The sequence below is a fragment of the Callionymus lyra genome, chromosome 10, assembly GCF_982586985.1.
Source record: "Callionymus lyra chromosome 10, fCalLyr1.hap1.1, whole genome shotgun sequence".
Taxonomy (NCBI): Eukaryota; Metazoa; Chordata; class Actinopteri; order Syngnathiformes; family Callionymidae; genus Callionymus; species Callionymus lyra.
The window spans coordinates 21,212,146-21,234,722 of record NC_141827.1 but is presented as its reverse complement, the minus strand read 5'-3'; the positions used below and the strand labels follow the sequence as shown (position 1 = coordinate 21,234,722).

The 22,577-nt window shown below is 38.9% G+C and overlaps 1 pseudogene; it reads right to left on the bottom strand.

The window, feature by feature from the left end:
- Positions 1–10,755: 10,755 nt before the first annotated feature.
- On the bottom strand, positions 10,756–15,077 carry LOC148070944 (uncharacterized; annotated as a pseudogene).
- Positions 15,078–22,577: the final 7,500 nt, after the last annotated feature.

Here is a 22,577-nt window from a genome sequence, read left to right as displayed (position 1 = left end):
TGATTATCTTATCACAAAGACCAGATCCTGCATTGTTTCTCTGACATTTTGTTGAAACACCCAAGGCACTTTGTCCAAAAACCAAGCTTCAGAAGACCCAAAAATCAGTTCAATACCCTAATCTGTGCGTCAAACAATAGGACGGAGATCACCCGCTAATAGTTTCAACCATGGAAAATGTTGGAATTTTCTCGTCCATCGCAGCTGAAGTAGCCTGAAGAGCTGTCAATAACCCCTGTGGCACCTCCAATCCGCCCAAGAGGAGTAAACCATTAGACCCAAACCAGAACCCCCACTCTTCTGTGCTACAGTGCCATTAATCCACTCCTACGGCAGACAGAATCCATCTCCTGTCTGCACCTGTGTGACAGAAGCTAAAAACAGGGATGAGATAGGAGTGCGTGGATCAATGCTTTCGATCTCCTTCTCCATCTCGGCAGTCATTCATTAGCCAACGGTTGTTGATAGTTTTGTAAAACTGAGATCTGTTTGGAGTGAGGCTGAAATAATCTCAATGTTTTAGAGAAAATCTTATTTTTTTCTAGATTATAATTACCACATTAAGGGTGGATCAAGGACAAATGGAAGGACAAAAAGAAGGAGTGAAGGTTGACAGAAGTGATCGACAGGGGGAGGAAAAACAAATTACAGAGGAACAATCTGATGAAAGGATGAAAAGTCAGAAGGAAAGAAGGACCAACAGAGGGTTGGACACCATAACAAAACAAATGGATTGATGGAAGGACAATGTTCAAATAAACGGATGGATACCAGGACTAGCAGATGGACAAGAGAACTTTCCGAAGGATGGACTAAAGGACTACTGGATGGTTAAATTGATGGAAGGAGGGACCGAGGTACAGACAATACACAGAACAAACAGATGAAATGATGGATCGACGGGAGGAAAAATGATTAACAAATGGGCGGTTTTAAGGACAAGCACAGAGATGATAGGAAAATGGATGGAAAGTGGATAGAAAGGGGATAACTCGATAATGCAATAGGTGGACGAATGGAAAGAAGTACAAAATGGACAGACAGAAGGAAATAAATTGAAAGAACGGATGAAAAAAATGGACTGACTGCCAGAAATGATTGAACCAGTATGTGTGGAAATAGTTTCGGTCTTCATTATAAAGACTTATGAAACAAACCCCTGAAACTTTTTCCCCACATGTTTGTTTTGTCCACAAGTTCAACTCATATTTGTCAAGATATCAACTTTCAATGAATCCGATCTTAAAAGTCACATTGTTTGAAATGTTTGATTTAAAAAAATAACATTAACATTTATCCTTTATGTAAGAATTTGAATGTCAATTTACAACTCAACAATCTAAAACACTCTTTTATGTAATGTGAAAAATCAGACCTGCTGAGTAGATGAGCAAAAAAAAAAGGTTGTTTTGTATCCAAAACCTCATTTTACTGCCTCTTGAAAAATCGACTCACAGACTTCAACATCTAAAACTCATTGCAGTGTCAATCATTGTGATGATACGCTGTGGCATTTCAAAAGCAGAAACATGTGTCATAATTCTCGCTTAGAAAATACTGGTTATCACTCAACACAACTTGTGATGACATTTGTCTCACACCTAATCCTAACAAAATGTGCAACTGTATTCTTTTCAAAATGGATGACGAATAATCAACCAGCCCAGACTTTTACTTCAGGTTCATGTGTGACTACGTTTTTCTAAAGATAAGATATGTGGAACTAATAGGTTCAATTTACCAAAACAATGTTGGTAAATATTGCAATCGACGAAAAGTATGTTCAAAGGAATTTAGAGCATTTCCTCTTCATTGAAGCAAACATGACATGTTCTAGACATGTTATTCAACTACGTCATGTTCAACAGGGCCTTTGATCAGCCAAGGAGAAACCCTCGCCTGCAATTCGAGATGACACCATCTTGATTGTGTCACCCGTTTGCCCCGAATGTTCTTGTCGCTGTGACAGCGCCGACCCGTTCCGTAATACTGTAATCGGGTGCAAATACAGCTGGCAAGTCGGAGGGACGGCGGCTTTTGATGTTCGTTCTCTGCGGTGCACAATAACAAAGTGCAGCTTTCAAGTCTTTTTGTGGGAGGGAGGGCCAGAAGACCTTCTTTAAAGGGGCCAGATCTTAACACTTTGAGTTGATCGCTAAAGTGTTAATAGTGGGTCAGGCAGGATAATTGTTGTTAACGATCATCATTAGTTAAAAAAAATATTATTCTGTTAATTCTAATATCTTAAGTGAATATCCAGTATTAAAACATTGATTGTGTATAATATAGATGGCTTAAATCATATATTGTATAATGAAGTCATGAATTAACTGAGACATATTCCCCAACGAATCAACACATATTATGAAAAAGCAACTAGTCAGATATAAAGTCAAGAAGTTTCGCTGTCTCTACGCTAAACAGCGACTTCGTATACAGATAATTTAGCTCTAATTGTTGCAACTTTTGTCACGCATAACAATGCTACAGTGATCATACGTGAGTTTGAACTCAACAACTCTTGCTAGCTTTTGTGGTCCTAATTCAAACAGGAAATGACTTATTATTTTTTTGAATTTAGAAAAATAATCTTTTTGGACTTAAAACAAAAAAAACAACTAACATAACTTGTATTTATCTTTATATCCTTCATATTATGTTTTTTGATGATATACAAGAATTAAGTGTCTTCACAAAGTAATTTATCGCTTAGAACAGACTTGACCAGAACAGATCCAGCGGCCTGCAACTTTTAGTTTCCACTAGCAGGGGTAAATATTAATGTGGTCTTTTGTCTAAATCATTAGGGGAAAAAAACGAAAAAACTCCAGGGGCTTTATTCCTATATATTCTTAGTGCAGAGAGTTGCTCCTAATGGCAAAAACTGATGATTTTCTTCCCCAAGCATTTCCCCTCAAAGTGAAGAGTAGTAAAGATAAAAGCTATTTCTAAAGAATCAATAAGCAATACCTGGGACAAAATAAAATAGTATATTAAATTAAATGGTTAAGTTGACCTATAAAAGGGGCTATTCTTTGCCTAATATCACCATTTATTTTGGAAATGTTTATCCAAGCCTATTATAACCAATTACGAGTTTTGCAAAGATGACTCTTTGACACCTCACTGAGGGTTTTCTGTCCAGTCCAAAACAAACAATCGATGTCCACTTCAGAGTGTGACAAAAAATATTTTAATTATATAATGACTTATAATTATTTAATGATCTAATGAAATCTGTGACTAATTAATCCAAATTAATCGCATAACCTCAACCCCCCATTCTATACTATATTTAACTCACACATGTGTTAATGATTATGGAGCAGTACAAACTCGTAACGTTTTCGCCTCTGAATGAAAGAAATTGGGATGTTTCATCTATTTTAAGATGATTGATGTCAGAGTCTCGGACCTGGAAGTTAGAAGCAAACAGAGCGGGCCAACAAACCAGTGGGCAGACACGATCACGCGTGGTGGCAGAATAAAAAAAAACGACGTCTGATCAAAAGGCACATGTCACATCCTTCAGGGACGTCCCAACACTGCTCGTTGTAGCACAACACAAAGAATCTACTGCTTCTTAATGATCCCAACAACTTTTGAGCCTTAAATCACATCAGTCCTGCTGCACAACATCAAAGGCAAGAAGAAAGGATTTCAGCCAAGACTGGACTATGTACAAGCAAAGATGAGTGGGGAGGGGGAGGCTGTGAACTTGGTTGGTGGGATAAAAGGGAACATTTGAGATGCACAAAAAACAGCTTGCGACTGCTGGCACTTTACTTGAGAGGCATGGGAATGAAAGACATCTGTTTGTCCTTTATGCTCGGCTCTGATGAAACCATCCGCATGGCCATGATGGCGCTCGCTATTGCCTTGTACAAGCTTTCTTTCCACGGTGACAAGCTCATTTGACTTTGAAATTGACGTGAGATGTAAGCACTATTGTCTACTTCTCGAACGTCAGTTTTGAAGTAACACTCAGTGACTGAATGAAGTCTAGTCGTGGAGTTTAATCGTGAAAATCACCAAACCAACCACCATTATATTTAACGTTGAAGCTAACATAGGTTTGTTTTTCCATCATGCTGATTTGTAATGCACGCATGTGAAAGTAAATGAATAAATCAATTGCTTTTCACAGAGTGGTTGCAAGAGAAACCTTGTGATTGGTCAATCCAGAATTTTAAATCTATCTTCACTTTAACAACATATAGGAGACAGCGCGGCCTTCTCTAATGAAGTTTCTATTGATTCTGATGTTTTATTTCTGCCTTGATGTCATGAAAATGTTACTGGTGACATCTGGTATCAAAGGGCTGACTGGTGTAGATATGTCTTAGCACAATCTACCCACAATTCCTGATGGAAATTTAGACGACGGATGCACTCCAGGTCTCACTAAAGTCAGTAAAAATCAGATATTGCTCAATTCTCATCTTAAAAAAAGTCATCAGGTTTTCAGGCAGGGGGTTTAAAGTTAGTGGAAAGTCAAAATGGCAGATCAGTGAGGTAGTATTGTGCTTTATATCTAATATGAATGTATGGAACAAAGGAAATGAAAATGGGATGCTGGTGTATGAGGGTCCATCAGAGGAACTGTCAGGTTAAAGGTTGAAATGTAATTCCTTGTTCATTAAAAGGAAAACAATGTGAAAAACTCTCCTGACTCACTCACATGTGTCAAATGTTGAAGTCTTCCTCTCCGAGATGCACTAAGACTCTCATCATGACCTTGTTTTGAACTTTATAAAGTTTTTCCCCATCTGAAATCTCTGCGAACGAGATTACGAGAGCAAAATCCAATAAGATAATAATGCGCTTCACTCCTCCTCCAGCCAGCTGTAATCATGCCCGCTTTCTTCATAGAACAAGTCCCTTGGAGGTGGAGACTTGCAGTATTTATGACGTGCAGTGACAAACCTCTATGTTTAGCCGATCACAGAAGAGTGGGCTTGGCTTAAGCACATTTTCTAAGGTAAATATTTCAATGAAAAGAGAGTTTTGTACCAACAGACATACTGATGAGTACAATAGAGGTTCTGGAACACTTGATGTGACATGGCGTCCTCAAGTGTTTGGGGTCTTTCAACAATGGTTTGATAAGGCCTCATGAAGTATCATGATACAGTGCCTTCTTTTTGAAAGGCCACTAGATGGCACACAACAGCAGAGAGTGCCATCTAGTGGCCTTTCTGTCTCAGCCAGGGAGCAGGTACGTCATAAGACTTCAGAGTAGGCTGTTTGAAAAAAAATATGTTTGGCTTTTTGAAAATGTCCCTAAGTTGTGACTGCAGTTTCGCCAGTTTGATGATGGTTTCATAGACTTGCTTGTTATGTCTACTACAAAACTGCCCCAAAAGGGGTGGATAGAAAAAGGTGACACAGCCTAATGACATTATAAGTTTCAAGTGGTAAATAGAATAGAATATAGATTAGAATTCAGAGATCCCAACCCTCCTAATATAACTCAATTTATGCAGAGAATGTTTTTACTGTCTTCAACAGAGCAGAAAACAGGGGCCTTAAGTCCATCAAGGTAAAAAAAATATTTATATAAACAGAGGGAGCATTATTAGAGCACATTACCTGTGAATGAAAAAACAGTCGGTTAATTAGAGGAACCAAATGTGCTTTTATGTACTGGAGGCACCCTGTGGTTACTGTAATTAAACTAGTTTCACCAACAATCGTCTCCGGGGTCCTCCCTCCCTCCAGACGGCTCTCTGCCCGACTTCAGTCTGGATGATAAACAAGTTCGTCTGGAAATGTTAACTACATGTGCAGCAGTGGGATGTTTCTCCGCCGAGGTTGCTGCGGGAGGTAAATGTCAAGGTTGTGGGTGTCTGGAAATGGCACGGCAGAACTGCAGGTAAGTTGTTCTTTAGCTACCCTGGATCTAATGAAACAGAGACTATGAAAAAAAAAGGGTAAAAGTTTACAGTGTTTGTTCAGTACAACAAGGTCCAGAGATTCTGCAAACTTGGTAGAACTAACAGGTGGTCAATAACCAGAGCCCCAGAACTGATGCCAACAAATCCAATGAGTTGATACAAAAACAGCCAAAAAGATAAGACATTGAAAAATAAACCAGGAGAAGCTGCACTGCTTTAAAAAAAAAAAAAAAAAGCCCCAGAAATCGATAAGTAACATGAATTAACCAACGATGAACTGATAAAAAATGAAAATTGTGAAAAAGTAGAAAGAAATCGTATTTAATGTTCTTGGTTAGTTTGTATTTTTCATGTTTTGTTGCGCTTTTCTGAGCAGCAGTCACTGTAATATGGGCGTTGATACAAGCTTTGGCAGTTGTGTTGAACCAGCCCACAAATCTGGAGCTCATTCCCTCATTCGGGAGGCAAGACATAAAATAGTGATGAGAGCGTTGAGCAGCGATACGATACGCAGATGCTGAGCAGCATTGACAAGTGGAGGTGTGAGCTAGTTGCCGCGTCCTGGTTGTTCACTGATCAATTGTTACATAGATGCTGGAGAACAAAAAAGCCTCTTAAATGCGTGCCTGACTCTCTTGACATCACTCTTTTACACTCGGCATCATTGAGGATCCATTAAAACCCAGAATGGATCACAATGTTTTGATTCTTTGCTCGGTGACGCTCGCTCTGACCTTTCACACCAAGCCTGGTCACATGGGGAGGATTCGTCCTGGTTGGTTAGCAGACGAGAATAGTTGCAGCTGTCAGTTTGAGGCGTTAATCCAAAATATATGACACTTTTCAGATATTCATCAGAGGCTGTCCTTGATCGTAAGACTGTGACAGCAGACGACTTTGAAGCACGCTCTGCATGCGATGAAGGAACATCAGAATTTGGCGCTAAGAGAAAAACACTTTTCTCTCTGAACGGCTCTCAAAGGTATTTTGATGTAAAGCTGCACAAATTGAGTGAAAGCATTGACTAATTTTAACTAACTATACATCCAGGAAGTTACACACACTTTCATGCACGTTCGCAGAATCGTTAAGCGAGAGAGTAGGTAAGAAAGTAATAGTTATTTGTAAAGCACCTTTCTAGACCAGGGTCACAAAGCGCTTTAACAATCAAAAACAATACACAGTTAAAATATATACTTTAAAAGGTCAAGACACATAAGAAAAACACAGGAGTCCCAGAAAATCAGGGAATTTTAAAAGCCTGCACAAAAAAGAATGTCTTAAGATGTTTCTTGAAGGAGTCAGTAGATCATCAAACACAGAGGGAGAGGAAGATGGTTCCAAAGCTTAGGAGCAACAGCCTGGAAATGTTTCCATCTTCTGGTCCGGAAGCGTGTTCAGGAACCATCAGTAGATTCTGATCCACAGACCTCAGAGCCCGAGCTTGGATGTAAGGCTGGATTAGATCACTGATGTAAGGAGGAGCCTGACCGTGAATAGATCTGAAAGTAAGAACCAGAATTTTAAAATTGATCCTGAAAGAAACTGGCAGCCAGTGAAGAGTTTCAAAGATCGAGTTCTTCTACTAGAGCAGGTCAGTCAACATGTTAGGTGTTTTTTCTTTTGAATAAACTTTTACCTAATATTTACTATTATTATATCCATGGAAAGCAGAAGTAAAATTACAGCAGTGGGGATATTTTAAATTGTAAAAATGTATTGAATCAATGTATGAGGTAATAAAAAGACACTTAACACGAAAAAATGTAAGTAATAAAAAGTGATTAAAGATCAAATAATCTGAAATGAGGGAATGATTCCAAGAGATACATTTGACACCAAAAACAAATGAATTACAGCAATGTCACTGCTTTTTTGAAGAAAATAGGTCTTTACCAGAACCAGGTTTAAAATAAAAGGTTTAAAAAAGTTTAAAGATTTTTTTTTTCCACCCTTAGTGTCTTGAAAATTATTTTTATGCAAATATAAACATGCAATATAATGAATACACACTGAATAAAAAATAAGTATAATTTTTCCGATATGATTATACATTTTTTCTATATATATATTTGTCTTTTAAAAACAAAACTCTCATTTCACTTATGACACAACTAAATTTAAACAAACTGACTTATGATAAGGTAAGAGGTAACGAGAGGGGAGTCCATTATGATATAATAATGGCTTCACTCCTCCAGCCAGCTGTAATCAAGCCGCTTTGTTTATATAACAACTCTCTTGGAGGTGAATACTTCTGGGATTGAAGACGGGTGGTGACAAACCTTGATGCTTGACCAATCAATGTAGAGTGTGTGGTTATGGTGAACAGGATTTTAGCCTGAGTAAAACGAAGAGAGGGCGGGGCTTAAGCACATTTTCTAATGTAAATATTTCAATGAAAAGAGAGTTTTGTACAAAAAGGCACATAATGATGATCCAATAGAGTCCAAGATCTATTTAAGACTACTTAAATCAACACATTAGTTGGCCTTTAAAACACAATACAGGTATGATGATGATGCTGATTCGGTCTGAAAAAGCAATCATTTCATTCATAAAGTATCACTTCAATAATGGGATACTTATTATTCATAGAACTGCTATTAATGAACACTAAACCAGAGGTCTCATCAATGCCCTGGTGCGACCGAGGGACCTATCATCATATTCCGGCGAGAACTCCAGCCTCTCGCTGTGTACTTGTGAAGGTGTGAAAACCAGAGAGTGCAATGATGTTCTGTGAGCTCGCTGCTCTGAGCCACCAGATGAGAAAGATGACAGTTCTGAAGGAAGTGTTTTATCGCATTAAAATGAAACTTCTGAATAAAACAGAGTGTGAAAAAGTTGTTTTATGAATTCATGAAAGGGAAGTCTGTGTGGCGCTCAGATGGAATAAAAAAAAAAAGAAGAGATAGAGTAGGCAGCATTTTAACATGCTCTTCACTGCAGGGCCTATCAGAGCTAACACGATGTGTTGTTGGACCTTTAACAGAGTCAAGGTGACCAACGTGAACTGTGGGGATTCAAGATGACACATTCCAAATGTTGCAACTTTTTTCTTTACTTAACAGACTAGAATAGATTTTATAACAATCCTGTTTAACGTCAACATTTTATGCTATAAACATTTTAAATGAGAATTAAGCATCTTACTCTCATCCAGCCACACTTGTTAGCATCGCTAATAAAAACCCACCATATTAATAAACAGAGTGAACAGCACCTAAAGGACCAAAGTTAAATAATTGAACCAATAACTTTCCCCTCTTTCTCACTCGCCCCACCATTTATATGCTAACCATGTCCCTGAAGGTTCCCTCCTTCTTTCTTTAATTTCAGCTATCCCCCTTTTTAATCAATTCCCTTTTTATCTGGCAGCAGTTTCAATGCCGATACATTTTCTTCTCCTTTTTTTTCTGTAATTAAGGGTCTATATTTGTGCAAAGCTGTGATTGTTGGATTAGAAAGATGCATAGCGTTTGTTTAACAGGATTAAACAGAGTACCACCCTCAGATTATGTCTTTTAATGAGAGTTCATTGGATGCCTGCTGTGGTTTGACGGTGTGTGAGGTGGAAGTCAAAAGTGTCATCACAAAAGATTGGTGGACGAGATGGTTTCTCTTTCCTCAACATTATTCAGGTTTAGGTTATAGCACAGCGCTTGTTAAACATCATTAAATCCCATTAAAAAGAAAAATTCAACAAATTCATGTAATTTATGCTCTTGTCTTTTCAATTGAAGTTGAATAACAACAAATATATCTCAAGACATTTTACAGTTTATATCTATATTTGAGAAAAGACAATGAGAGAATCACAAATAAATGAATCACAGTGTGGCTTTTAGAAGGCAGAAACCTCGAGCAGAACCGGACTCAGTGTCGGTGGTATCCCAAACTCTGACTCTTCTAACTCTGATTCTAGTCTGCAATACATTCACCATCTCCTACTGCCACCCTCAGAACACTCGTGTCAGTCAAGCCCACTCATTCCACTCGCACTCGCTTCTTAACCTCCCCTTGATCTCTGTCCACACTCTGAATGGTTGAATGACTTTTCACTCCTTCCTCCATTTCGATTATACATTTGTATTCCACTGACTTTCATTCCACTTCTCTCTGCAGCATAAAAGATAAACATTGCACCTTTAAATCACATAAAATATAACAAATTAGTTTAGATGGTTGGAGAGTGACATTTCACGATTCTTACTAATGCAAGACTTTTCTGTTAACCTGAAGTCTACCAAATATTCTGACACATTTTGATTATCACTTTCAGGTTGTCCTATTTCCTTATTCTTTCATTCAATTTCTGCCGCTTATTCCCTTATGGGAATTGGAAGCCTTTCCCTGTTTCTTTGGGCAAAAGGCAGGAGATACCCTGGACAGGACGCCGGCCTGCACAACTCATACTACTCACAACTCACAATAACTACTGACAAGTTATTTACTTATTTTAAAACAGATTTTGATCACTTTTCCCTTGTGGTGACAAAGGATATGATCTTACTTAATGTATATCGTTCTGGTTAATGTAAAATTTCGTAAGTTCACAAGGCGACAAAGAGCACGGCAGCCTCTCCAGTAGCTCCGCAGCAACAATTTTCGATGGATACTTTTGACCATAGAGAGTAATTATAATTGTCTTGTTTACTCAAGAGAGGATTTGCTGTCACTGAAGTAAATGGCACGGGCTGTAGATTTTCACGATATCCTGGAACTTGGTGTAGAGCCGGCAGGAGAATAAAGGCTAAGCTAACTTTTCGGAGACGTCACAGACCATCACGATGGGGAACGTCAATTCAGTGGCAAACAAGATCGACGAGCTGTCTGCCCTCAAAAACCAGCGGATCTATTGAGAGAGCAGCTTGTTGATCTTGAAAGAGATGTGGCCCACTAGGCTGACTCCAGACGCTAACATGGTCCTGCCAGGCTTCACCACCGTAAGAGTGGTTGGAGACGCATATGTCTGTGGGAAGTGCAGAGGAGGAGAGCTCATCCTGTACGTGAATAAACGCTGGTGTAGCCCGAGACATGTTTCTGTGAAGAAAGTCGTGTTGTCAGAATTTAGAACTGTTGCCCGTCAGCCTGCGGCCATACTATCTACCATGCAAGTTCAGTCACTTGTGTTTACATTCCTCCGAGTGCTTAGATGTTGTGGCCCCTGCTAAGACTGCTAAGACTGTTACCCTAATAATAATGAACCGTGGGTAACAAAGGAGGTAAAGGATGTCCTTAACAGGGAGAAGAAGCTAACTTTCAGGGACAGAGACGCCATGAGGTCAGCACAGCAGGAGGTTAAGCGATGGTTGAGGGAGGCAAATGACACCTACAGGAGGAGGTTGGAGGAGAAGCTGAGTGGGGAACAAATAAAAGAGGTCTGGGATGGTGGTAAAACCATCACTGGACACAAGACCAAGTCCTCTCTGACTGCAGTGAAGGAGACAAACGGTCTAAACTACTTTTTCAACAGGTTTGAGCAGATCACTTCACCCTCACTGCAGCCTGCTGCAGAACCTGCCCCACCTTCCTGTGACCCCCTCAGCTCCACACAACTTCTCCAGGTACACTATGTACTTTTTGGGGATTCGTCCAGGGAAGGCTGACAAGGTGTCCGCTTGGCTGCTAAACACCTGCGCTGCTGAAACAGATGAGCCGCTCCAGCATGTCTTCAACCTTAGTCTACAGCTGGGAAAAGTACCAACTCTGTGGAAGACTTCCTGTATCGTTCCAGTCCTGAAAAAGATCCGGGCGAACGAGCTGAACAATTACAGACCGGAGGCACTGACTTCACAGCTGATGAAGACACTGGAGCGACTGGTCCTCAAACATCCTAAGACCACCTATAGTTAGCCTACCAGCCCGCGTAGAAGTTGGTGTAGAAGAAGAAATCCTTCACCTCCTGCATCGGAACTATTCCCACCTGGATAAAGGAAGCTGCTCAGTGAGGATCCTGTTCCTTGACTTTTCTAATGCCTTTAACACCATCCAGCCCACTCTACTCCAGGACAAACTGACAAAGATGCATGTGGACTCTGGTCTGGTCTCCTGGATCTCGGACTCTTGACCAGTATGTCAGGCTGAAGGACATCACGTCTTACACTGTGGTGTGCAGTACAAGAGCACATCAGGGAACAGTACTTGCCCCTCTCCTCTTCACCATATACAGTGGAGCAAAAAAGTATTTAGTCAGCCACCAATTGTGCAAGTTCTCCCACTTAAAATAATGACAGAGGTCTGTAATTCATCATAGGTACACTTCAACTGTGAGAGACAGAATGTGAAAAAAAAATCCAGGAATTCACATTGTAGGATTTTTAAAGAATTTATTTGTAAATTATGGTGGAAAATAAGTATTTGGTCAATAACAAAAATTCAACTCAATACTTTGTAATATAATCTTTGTTGGCAATAACAGAGGTCAAACGATTACTATAGGTCTTTACCAGGTTTGCACACACAGTAGCTGGTATTTTGGCCCATTCCTCCATGAAGATCTTCTCGAGAGCAGTGATGTTTTGGGACAGATTTTCTATAGGGTTGAGGTCTGGAGACTGGCTAGGCCACTCCAGGACTTTCAAATGCTTCTTACGGAGCCACTCCTTCGTTGCCCGGGCGGTGTGTTTGGGATCATTGTCATGCTGGAAGACCCAGCCACGTTTCATCTTCAAAGCTCTCACTGATGGAAGGAGGTTTTGGCTCAAAATCTCACGATACATGGCCCCATTCATTCTTTCCTTAACACGGATCAGTCGTCCTGTCCCCTTAGCAGAAAAACAGCCCCAAAGCATGATGTTTCCACCCCCATGCTTCACAGTAGGTATGGTGTTCTTGGGATGCAACTCAGTATTTTTCATCCTCCAAACACGACGAGTTGAGTTTATACCAAAAAGTTCTACTTTGGTTTCATCTGACCACATGACATTCTCCCAATCCTCTGCTGTATCATCCATGTGCCCTCTGGCAAACTTCAGACGGGCCTGGACATGCACTGGCTTAAGCAGGGGCACACGTCTGGCACTGCAGGACTTGATTCCCTGTCGTTGTAGTTACTGATGGTAACCTTTGTTACTTTGGTCCCAGCTCTCTGCAGGTCATTCACCAGGTCCCCCCGTGTGGTTCTGGGATTTTTGCTCACTGTTCTCATGATCATTTTGACCCCACGGGATGAGATCTTGCGTGGAGCCCCAGATCGAGGGAGATTATCAGTAGTCTTGTATGTCTTCCATTTTCTGATAATTGCTCCCACAGTTGATTTTTTCACACAAAGCTGCTTGCCTATTGTAGATCCACTCTTCCCAGTCTGGTGCAGGTTTACAATTCTTTTCCTGGTGTCCTTCGACAGCTATTTGGTCTTGGCCATAGTGGAGTTTGGAGTCTGACTGTTTGAGGCTGTGGACAGGTGTCTTTTATACAGATAACGAATTCAAACAGGTGCCATTAATACAGGTAAGGAGTGGAGGACAGAAGAGCTTCTTAAAGAAGAAGTTACAGGTCTGTGAGAGCTAGAGATCGTCCTTGTTTGAAGTGACCAAATACTTATTTTCCACCATAATTTACAATTAAATTCTTTAAAAATCCTACAATGTGATTCCTGGATTTTTTGTTTTTCAGTTGAAGTGTACCTATGATTACAGACCTCTGTCATCATTTTAAGTGGGAGAACTTGCACAATCGGTGGCTGACTAAATACTTTTTTGCCACACTGTATACTTCAGACTTCTACTACAACTCCGAGCTGAGTTTTGTCCAGAAGTAGGCTGACGACACTGCCATTGTTGGATGTATAAGGAACAACAGCGAGGACAACTACAGGACTCTAATACACCTCATAGACCAGGGAGCTGGTCTTGGACTTTGGGAGGTACAGGACAAAGCCACATCCAGTGACCATCAGACGCAACGGGGTGGAGATAGTTCACAACTATAAGTACCTTGTTGTGTGGCTGGACAGTAAACTGGACTGGTCTTGCAAAACAGACCATGTGTATAAGAAATTTCAGAGTAGAATGTACTTTCTGAGGAGGCTCCGATCATTCAACATCTGCAGAAATCTCCTCTGCATGTACTACCAGTCTGTGGTGGCCAGTGTCCTGTTCTATGCTGTGGTGTGTTAGGTTGGGAATGTTTCCAAGAGGAGTGTTAACAGGTTGGACAGGTTGATCAGAAGGGCTGGCTCTGGGGTTGGCATGAAGCTGGACTCACTGGTGACAGTTACAGAGAGGAGATCACTGGACAAACTACTGTCCATCATGGAAGATGACAGTCATCCTCTGAACACTGTCATTAGTGAGCAGAGAAGCAGATGCACGAATGCTCCTCCCCAGATGCAACACTAATAGACTCAGGGACTCATTTATTCCTCGTGCTATTAGGCTGTTTAATTCAGAGTTTGGGGGCAGGAGTGGAGTAAAAAATCTATCTTATTACATATATTTTCAGCTCATTATTTTCATACATGGTGCATCTTGAAGTGTAATGGATACACACCTCTGTCTTGCTGACATCCTTCACATTTCTCTGCAGGAAGTATCGAATTCCCGCCACAAATGTAGCCACGCGGATCTTAAACTGACATAGATTCCCATTATAGCAGGTAATGCCTCAGCACCATGTGTAATAGAAGTCTAAAATATCTTGCGATGGCCTCGACCTGTGTGTGTGTGTGTGTTCGGTTTCTCATTGTGTCGATATAAATCCCCTCTGGCCCTTTTAGGTAAAGTATTTAGACTTGTCGTGACTGGGAACGGAGTGGTGTCTTACATAAACACACTCTCAGGTTGCCCCTCTGTGGGCTTCGGGGCAAACCACCCACTCTCACGCCGGCTTCTTCCAGTAATCAGTGCCGTCTCGTTGGACCCATTTAGTGTAACATTAGTCTCACCCAGCTGGTATCATTTCAGCCTCCTTTGGCCTCCCTGTTGCTATTTCCTCCCGAGTGAAGTACCCAAATGAGAAGTTGAAGCTACTGATGAACAGTTAATAAATCCCTAAATAGTCTTGTCTACGTTTATCCTCCCCTGCCTCTGTTTTTCTCCTCATAATGATGCCGGAGTGAGCAGCAGCAAGACGCTTCTGATCCGTGTGACCCCCAGAGAGGGTCCGAGGCCCCGGAGCCTGCAGAGAATACAGATCAACCTCCTGCGTGTCCTGAACCTTGCCCTCTATACTCATTACCTTTCACATTCGCTTACCGAGCGGTGGCGGTGATGCCGAATATATCCCCTCTCTCTTGACACATTTGATGACTGCAAAGGAAAATGTTGCAGATGCTCCGGGAAGACGTTATAAAAATTTAATGGCACGTAACTTTGCTTTGAGCCTTTCTGTATCACGACGGCATCCTTCAGGGTGAAGGAATCCTCCGTTGTTTTCTAATACCAGTGTTAATAAACAGCTCTCTGGTGCATCAGCTGCTGTAATTGCCTGCAGGATTACTAATTCCACAGTCAATCAAAGTGATGGGTAATTTTCCTCTTTTAGGAGACACAGTGCATCAGCCTGATAAAAAATGTATGCCGACCAAATTCAATACATCTCTAAAGTTAATGATGGGGCATAATAAATAATCATGAAAAGCTGTTTATATGCTCCCTTAACAAGCATTTAAGGCCATAGTAATTTGTCTTTGCATGCTTTTTTTTTTTCTTGAAAAGTGGTTTCATTACAAGAGTACAAGGTTCTTAATTAAAAAGTTTGCAACGGAGTTCAAAAAGCTGCAACAACAAGACTGCACAAGAGTTAGAGATGTACATGGAAATCTGTCGTTCTTTAGTTCATTTATAAGGAACAAAACAACCACAAAATATGTGTCATTGGTTGTTGTACAAAGGAATATAATCCTTGTTTTGTTTTATTTCTTCTTTCTAATTTTCTGGCCCCAAACATATTAAGCCAAACCTCATGATGTCGAGTATAAAGTCGTTTTTTAGGAATTAATTTTCATTCTTTAATTTTTAAACTTTGTTAATATTTTGTATCTTGAGATTAAAAAAAAAGAAATTCTTGGAATATGGATTTTTTTAAATCTAGCTAAATTTTGCCGGTAATCAGTAATATTTCTCGCAGTGTTGGCATTTCTTTGAGGTGACATGTTTTTTTTGGAATACATTTTTTTTTTTCAAATTAAGTAGTAAATTTTCACAACTGAAGCATCATGAAATAGTATCTAGAGCTTTAAAAAATGATATCCATGTCACCTCCATACCTTTAAATTAAAGAAAAAATAAATGTGGCCTGGTTCTGATTAGAATGTGACTTGGACGCCAGAGAAACAATGTCTTTCAGCTGGCCAGGGAACACTTTCGGAACCCCCGAGGATGACGATAAAGTCTTAGTAGAGGAAAGTCTGGGCCTGCCTGGTGAAGCTGCTGCCCCCGCTACCCGACCCCAGATAATAGCAAAAGAAAATGAAAAAAACAGTTAAGAAATACAATTTTAATTAAAGTCACTTCTCAGTTCGGTTTTTCTATTGTTCTGTACTGACACAACAAAGAAATGTTGTGTTTAAAACACTGGCAATACAAGTTTTGGATTCTGATTCTATACATTATCTACTTACTTAGATACTTGACAAATCATTCATTGATAATGTTTTATCTTGATACTCAGGATTCCTCCCACAGTCAAAAACACACAGACTACAAAATTGAGTTATATATAATAAATACAAAGCTTATTGTTGTTATGTCATGACATCCTTAAACCTTTTAATACAACATTGATTTTCATTTTCCATTTTATCCTTGTAACTTCATTGTTATGTGCAGTTATTGTATTAGGGCTGTCTATTACCATCCCCCTGGAAATTGTAACGCCTGATGACATCACTGATGCTGAATCCATATTATAAAAGCAGGAAACAACCTTTAACCATTTTGTCCCTGGACCACATGGTGAGTATAGATGCAAATGATAAATAACGTTAAATGTAGGTGTTTCTTGTATGATACAATTTGTTTTACACAAGACATTTTAAGTTAAATAACTATTTATATTTGTTAAATTATCCAGACATGTTTATGTAAAGGATCAGCATTTAAATATACATTACAAACTCAAATAACAATAGAGTCTAAAGGGATGAATGTAATGCAACACAACATTTATTAACGTTTAAAAGCAATAAACAGTGTTCAGCATGAGAAATTAGCAGTGAAACTTTAATAATTTTAATAACACCGATTATTTTCCCCCTCTATGAAGTGTGCTTGTAACATTATTTTAAGATAGATACATTTAAAAAATGACTAGAGTCATTCTCAAGTTTAGGCCATTGTAGTTAATTTGGTGAGTCAGTTCTTTACACTGCCGTCTCCAGCGTCTCACCATCGATTTCACTTATTTGACAGCCATATGTATCCGTGTGTTTTCTTCATGAGTGCTTGTGCATGATGGGAATTTTCTTTTTTTTTTAACAATATTAAACTAATTTGAATCGTCTTTTCTATGGAGCTATTATTGTTGCTAAAGCTTAGTAAACGCGTGAAAGGATTTGAAATATAAACCTGTATCTGTACACTGCTCCACCAATGCGTAACTCGATTTGTGTAATTCAGAATAAGTATGCTCAAATCTATAAAAACTGACAAGTCAAGCATCACAAACCTGCTATTTTCGCGCATGTGACTTTTGCACAGTCCTGCCGCGGTTCATAATCCGCAAATGTGTAACAGGATTTGTAAACAAATGTATCAGCTGCAATGACACCGTCCCGCCAGTAGGCGGATACGCCTCCGTGCAGGTGGATAGAGTTGACACGAACCTGAACGAGTCCTGGACATGACATGGTAAAAAAATAAGATAATTTGTGGCCAGGAAATACTGAGTTGTGGCCATTAATTAATAATATTCATCTATGACATTTTACCCATGTCATCAGCCATTTTAGCTCATGGTGGCACTTTATATCACTTTACCTAAAGATCCCGGATTCAGGACCCCTCTAGTTATTTTTTTACGTGATTGTTTTTAAAATCTTATAGTGGTTTAGAGAATTCAATATTTAGGCATTAGTCTCAATAAGAGACATTGGTGTGATAAATATTTTGTTTTTTAACAAAATACAATGTAATATCTCTCTTCTAGTCCAACAAATTGTAGTATTATTAGGGAAGTAGATTCTTCAGAATAAACTCTGGTGTCAATAATGGGAAAATATAAATAATGTCTAAACAAAAATAAAAAAATGTCAGTTATTGAGACTTGTACCTAAATATTCTCTACACCACAATAATATGTTAAAAACAACCACTGTCTCAGGCTTTTAACTAGAGCGCCTCCTAGAGGCTGTTAACAATGTATAGATTAGCCATAAAATTGTACATTGTGCAGGGTTCAATGCTTTTAAAAAAAACTAGCTGGCTATATCTTGAAAATTGCGGCACTTATAATATATTACTGTATTCTGCTCTAAAAGGCCAAAAAAGAGTTCAATGAACTCAACAAAATACTGTATTTCAAACACTTTATAAGCATATCTACTATTTGTATTTGCTCCACAGTTTAATTGTTCCTCAGAGATTCCAGAGACTGGAGTGTGTAACTTTTACAAATGGAACCAAAACATGCTCATAAAACAAAATTGCTTGATTTAACCTATAACCCAGTGGTACCCAACCTTTTCCAACTCCCACTTTTAAGCCTCAAAAACCTTTGCGCCCCACCTCTGACCCCATAAATATGAAGGCACTAAAATGTGTTCTCATTTCCTTGTCATATGTATAATACTTGAAGGAAAAACAATATAATGAAAAGATTATTTTAAAATGTTTCATATCCTTTTAAACTTAACAAGTTTTAACATTCAAAACATTATTATATGTATTTTTATTACATTGACCCCAAAAAACGATCCCATTTTGGAAACGATTTTGCAGACCACTTGCAATATCCCCACAGGTTTTTGATTTAATGCTGACTTTTAAGTCTCCTGATCCACTTATAAGGCCAAACTATATGTTTTAATCCTCCCTAAATGTGTAGTAGCTCACTGAGACATGTTCATATACAACTTAAACCGCCCACACACAACCACACACGGGGAATCGGGTTTACAGTCTTGCAGAATAATGAATTTCTGTCAACAGATTGTTAAAAATTCTGACTTCATCTGCTGTCATTTGCATAATAAGCTGTAAAATAAAGCCCGGCTGTTCTACATGATACTAAATATGGCAAACTAATGGTTCCGTCTGAGAATAATAGCTACACGTATTGATTTGTTGTCATGAAGGGTTAGCCTGCTTCCAGAGGCAGGACGTGTCTGTTTGGATCACGTTCCCGAGCTCCAGAAAATGACAAAGCATTCCAGAATCCGAGCAGCGGCTGAGTGTGTTTGCGCTCCACCTTCCGTGGGTTCAATCGCTCGGCTTTCATATTGTCCAGCTGTGCAATCTCAAACAAAGCCCACTTCATCACCGCGATCTCCGTCACAGCAGATTGAAGGCTCGGGTAATGAATAATTATCGCATGGGGAAGAAACATGGCAGAATACAAAACAAGGAGAGAGAAAGGCGAAGGGGGGCTGTCAAGAAAACAGGTGTGTGTCATGAATTATACATATACCCGCAGACTTCAGATGAATTCATTTCAGATTATCTCGCCTGTGTTTGCAGTCACAATCTGCTCCGTGTTCAGTAGATGAAACCGTGATAGCAAACGCACAACAACCAGATAAAGCGGCAGCAACGGTGTTTTCTGCTACATGATCTCGGCTGACTGGTTTCTGGTTTCTAGATGTACGACTTCAGTACTTGCAGATGTTATCACAGGTCTTCTCATCCCCACGTAAACACCTCCGTTTTATTGTCCAGCTACTTGGCTGCTCTGGCTAAGAAACTAGCAACTTGCCTCAAAATGTATGCTGAATACTACCGCAGTAGCCTCACGAGACACTTGGACTCACTTGAACTTTACTCATTTTCTACTCACCCTCATGTCAACTTCAGGTTGGGATCACTTTCAGAGTAATCTGTTCCTTATTCTAGGCATGAATGTCCATGCTAATGTAGCGACTGATGCTCAGTTGTCTTGATCTTCATCCAAAAAGACACACTTAAATACATATAAACGATCTTCAATAATGCCCATCTTCTATAGAAGCTGAAAAACCATAATAAGTCTATATTTTTAGCCTATTCTTATTAGACGCTGCTAGGCAATCTGGCTAAATCTTGTTAACTGACGCTTGCAAAGTGTTTGAATGAGACAGCAGCTGAAAGACTTTCAACTTCCGTTACAAACAAACTTAAAATATATGGACTTTTTAAATTTTTTTTGCAACTATTCATTTGTTGAGGCTTCAAAACAAGATGGAGATGGATGTTAAAATGAATACAGATTTTTGTCTATAACTCTAAAAAGGAACAGAGGAAAATAATCCTGACCTTTAGTCAACATGAGGGTGATTAGAAAATTTAATTTTGACTTTTACAATCTCATTCTTGACAGTATTGACCTTTTATGTAAGTCCTATTGATTTAACCTGCTGAGTAATGCTCCGGCCTGAAGTCCTTTTAACTGTATTTATGTGGCCTCAGTGAGAGTAAAACGATGACCCTGATGATGAGATGTTTATGACACTTTCTTTATTCACCTTATTATTTCCAATGTAAATATAACTTTCTCAATTCTTTAATTTAATTTTACCATTTCTTTTTTTTTTGTCCGTAAAATGTTATGAATAATAATAATAATAATAATACATCATATTCATTAAGTGCTTTTTCAGGACACAAAAAGACGCTTTAAAAACACAAGACAAACTTAATTTACAAAACAAGAAGACATATTTTTAATTTTTAAGCATTTTTAAAACGGTAGGTTTTGAGGAGTGATTTAAAAGTCTGAAATGAGTTGGATACCATCATGAGTTGAGGGAGTTCAATATTTTGGAGGAAATGTAATTGAAAAGTAAAGAAAAGTAAAAAACATCATGAAAACTAGTTTGGTCCATTTTCAGTTTCTTAATTATGTTGTGGAGCTTTAAAAACTAAAATAATTGTCAGTTTAGAAATCTGAGTAAAAACTGTGAACTTGGACAGTTTTATTTGCAGGAGGGAGAGATAAATACAATACCTTCTCACAGAATGTGTGATTTCAATGAATGCTTTGGTTGGATCTTTATACTCAATGGTAAGTCATCCAATAGACGATAGACAAGAACAAAATTCACAAGAGTAAAAGCAGACAGGAATACATTACAGGCCTTGAATTAACCATACAGAATTCAATGTTCTTTCTGATGGTTTATCTGAAAACCTTATATGTGTCATTTGTTTGGCTCTATATCTCCTCACAACAGTCCCAGTAAATAATAAGGAAATATAACTGCCAACCCCAGCTATTGTTTAGAACTTTTTTTTTTAATTCCCCCCTTTGTTCATTTAGTGAAAATGTGTTGGCCCTCAAAAGTATTTTATTTAATATTGAGATCATATATAGAAAAACGTAAGTTTTTTTTAATATATATAGGAATATTTTATAAAACGAACACAAACGTTTTATTAACATGGTTGAGTATATATATATATATATATATATATATATATATTTTTATGTTTTTTAACTTAACAAATATCGACGGCCCCTCACAGTCTCAGTTTACAAAGTGGCCCCTGAGGAGATTTAATAGCCCATCCTTGCTATTCAGGCAGTTTTCTGTGATTGTATTTTGTAGATGAAGTTTGTTAACAGTTGCAACAAATCACACATACTTGACCGTGTCCGCCAAGTTCACCTTCGTACAACTTTGCAACAATGTCAAGAGCTTGGTTTTTGAACTGCTCCCTGACAATATTGATCGTCTGACTGACATTTCTCAGAGCCTGACATGTCACTCTTCTTGCCAAAGCTTGTTCAGTACTCTCCAACCATAGCTCTTGACATCTCTGCGGACACTTATGTCCGGACTACTGGGAATACGACCACTACCAACTACGAATGAGAACCGACACTCGACCAGTAGTACCCAGACAAGAAAACAAGATATTTTGGCTTAAATACAAACATTCATTAGAGTTGAAAAATATTGGCATGCCAGTGATTCACATAACTCTTACTCGCAGAGCAGAACTCCCCACGCTAATACCCTCCTACCAAATGTATTACTGTGGAAAGATGTTCAAAATGATCTTGTATTACTCTTAAATATAAGAAAGATCACTGGGAAATACAATGTGTATCAGCACCACACCAACTCATTACCTAGAGTTATATAGGGCCATTCAATAGTTTCTCAATTCTGTCCATAGAAAGATCAATATTATCAAAGAAAGACAGAAATTAAAGGGTAGAGAATGGTCATGAAATGACGGATTGATGACACATAATCTGCATTAAAGTGTTACAATAACATAGTTCAAATGAGGTTTTATAATCTAAAATATGTATGACTATGCATCAACAGGCCAAGGACCACTTCTAGCCCATTCTTCTGGACATAATTCGCCTCTTTGGATTTATATAACTTCTTCTGAGCACCTTCAACATTCCTTTCCCTTCCTGACACTGACGTCCACCATCTGCTCAGATCCACACGCAAACATTTGCTCTTCTTTACTGTGATGCTGGATGATACTCGGCTAACATCTGCGATGGGAGGTCACAGCCTCTTTCTCTCCCTTTTTTTTTTTTTTTTTAGTATTTGTTTATCAGCTTCAGATAGATTAAGGG